This window comes from Apium graveolens, chromosome 4 (genome assembly GCF_009905375.1).
Source record: "Apium graveolens cultivar Ventura chromosome 4, ASM990537v1, whole genome shotgun sequence".
NCBI classification, from domain to species: Eukaryota; Viridiplantae; Streptophyta; class Magnoliopsida; order Apiales; family Apiaceae; genus Apium; species Apium graveolens.
In genome coordinates this window covers 77,464,737-77,467,729 of record NC_133650.1, presented here as the reverse complement: position 1 = coordinate 77,467,729, position 2,993 = coordinate 77,464,737, and the positions used below count along the sequence as shown (strand labels likewise).

Here is a 2,993-nt window from a genome sequence, read left to right as displayed (position 1 = left end):
GTCTAATATGAGATATAGATTTGAATATAACTTGAGTTGAGCCTCTTGAATCAGAGGAATGTCTCCGGTGTCCATGCTTTTAAGTTGGGTCACTGTAAACAAGACCTCAACCCCGAAGGCTGCCTGATAGAAACGGATAGCTTCAGCAGCTTTACCAGCTTGCACACAAAGTTCAAGCTGTATAGGTGTTATGCCCGAAAATTGGTATAAACAATATTCAGATTAAGATTAATAAAATAAGCAGAATCGAAGGAGAAGCGCCTGAAATCAAGGAAAAAGATAAGATTGACTTTTCATTAATAGAAGGTGATAAGTGGCATTTTATACCACTTAGAACGTCTTAAAATGGCTTAAATTGGTGTCTTGAAATCAAGTATTTTGTGTATCTGATGCATTTTTCTAGTGTTTATGCATTTCAGGGTATTAGTTGCATTTCGGGGGAGGAATCATCAAGAATAAGCCTTGGCATGTGTTCACCATTGCGAGAGGAAAGGAATGGGCAGATTACGGCGAAGAAACGGAGCAAACCTGGATTTTTTCCAGTAGAGGCCTGCGCGCCCGCGCAGCAATGCTGAGCGGCCGCGCAGGAACCTGCGCGCCCGCGCAGCTATGCTGAGCGGCCGCGCAGGGTCGGGGAAAAAGATAAATTATTTTAGACTTCTACTTCTATTTGGCTTCCAACTTCTATGTAATCTGAGTTTTATGGGACTATTATTTAGGTAGATTTGAGACGTTTTCACAGAGAGTATTAAGGGGATTATGTTTTAGATTGTGTTTTACGCAAGAAGCGAAGGAGATAAGGAAGAAGACCGATTTAGCACACTGCAACGAAGAGGGAGCATATATTCTTGTGATTCTTGTTTCGTTGTAACGTTGGATGCTAGTTTTCTTGCTTTGACTTATTTACTGTTGTGATGTACTCTGTTTTAATATAATTAGTTTAGTTATTATTTTCTTGTGTTTGTTTATCATGATTTCATATGAACCCATGATGGCGATAAGTTCTATTATGGGCTAATCGTGATCATGGGGTTGCAACGGATTTATTATGGAATTCTTTAGTTAATTGTTTAATACTTTAGTGTGTGATGATTGCTTGATATCTAGTATTGGTTGTGCGTATTCGTCTTATGTGCGTCGCGAACATATAAGATAGGGTGTTAATCTCTTGTGAAGCGACGGTGGATCTTGAGATTTAGAACTTGCCATGCTAGCATAGGTTCATGTACGTTGTGCATGATTAGTGGGTAACTCTAACAGTTTTATTTGCCCTATGTAATCAAAAAAGGAATAACTTGTGCTTAAATCGTTGTGTTGTCAATTTCTGTAGACATATAGGAACTCAACATAATTGATTACTATTCAACTTCTATCTTAATTGTGGATGCTTGGTAGAATGGTATTAGTACAATGAACGTTGGCTTTTATCAGTTTCGTGTTATTCGATTAATATCATCACTGTCACATGCTAAAGGTAATAACAATGGCTATAGAAGGAAGTAATAATGAAGTTGTGATCTCATGAGTGTTTTATTATTGATAAATTGAAGTGTTAGTTAAGTGGTTAATTAAGTAGTTAATTATAGTTAATATTTAATCGACAATTTTAAGTGTTATTATCTTAACATTGAGAAGTAATCATACATTGGTGAGTGAGTTTAATTAGACAATAATTTAGTCTGAGTCTCTGAGGGAACGAACTAGAAAGTATTCTATATTACTTGCGAACGCGTATACTTGCGTGAATATTAGCGCGTGTTTTCGCCCTAACAAGTTTTTGGCGCCGCTGCCGGGGATTCGGCGTATTTGTTTAGTTTATGTACTTACCATCATTGGTCATTAGGACTCAGTGATTAGGACGTAGTAGTTACTTACTCTTTTCGGTTGTGTTTCAGGTACTTTAGCAAGCGTTTATGCAAACTCGTTCTCGTGCTCGCAAGAGGACTTTAGATACAGCTGAGGAGACAGACGAAGTTCTTGATATTCCGGAGAAGTTAGATTTTGAGGATTCGGATTCAGGAACTGAGCAGAAAGAACCAGTAAACATGGGAGATCGTATTGTTCAAGCTGATCCAGCTCTTATGGATTTTTTCTCGGCCTAAAATTGATGACATTCAGTCAAGCATCCTTCATCCGGCTATTCAAGCTAACACCTTTGAAATCAAGCCGGGCACTATTCAGATGGTGCAGAATTCTATTTCTTTTGGAGGAGCGGCAACTGAAGACCCCAACATGCACATAAGGAATTTTGTCGAGATCTGCAGCACTTTTAAGTATAATGGCGTGACTGATGAGGCTATCAAGTTGAGGCTTTTCCCATTCTCACTGAGGGATAAGGCTAAAGACTGGTTACATTCTGAACCAGCTGGGTCCATCACTATATGGCAAGATCTTGCGCAAAAGTTCCTGGTGAAGTTTTATCCAATGGCAAAGACTGCTGCTATGAGGAGTGCTCTTACTTAGTTTGCGCAGCAACCTACAGAATCTATGTGCGAGGCTTGGGAACGCTACAAGGAAATGTTGAGAAAATGTCCACATCATGGAATGCCGGATTGGATGGTGATCACTGGTTTCTATAATGGTTTGGGGGCCCAATCTCGGCCCATGCTCGATGCAGCAGCTGGAGGAGCCTTATGGGCTAAAAGCTATACTGATGCATATAATCTTATAGAGACGATGGCTGCAAATGAGCATCAAAACCCAACTCAGAGGATGACGTCAAGCAAGGTAGCAGGTATTCTGGAAGTTGATGCAGCCACCGCTATTGCAGCCCAGCTCCAGGCGCTATCAATGAAGGTTGATTCTTTGGCTACGTATGGAGTTAATCAAATAGCTATGGTTTGTGAGCTTTGTGCAGGTTCTCATGCTACGGATCAGTGTTCTCTTGTAAACGAATCTGTTCAGTATGTGAATAATTATCAGCGACAACAGCAGCCTGTGCCAGCGACCTATCATCCTAACAACAGAAATCATCCAAATTTCAGCTGGGGGAA

General features: G+C 40.1%; 1 non-coding gene across 1 annotated transcript; it reads right to left on the bottom strand.

Moving 5' to 3' along the window:
• Positions 1-2,439: 2,439 nt before the first annotated feature.
• On the bottom strand, positions 2,440-2,546 carry LOC141722193 (small nucleolar RNA R71). Its single transcript, XR_012575217.1, has one exon. It is a non-coding gene; the product is annotated as a small nucleolar RNA R71 (small nucleolar RNA).
• Positions 2,547-2,993: the final 447 nt, after the last annotated feature.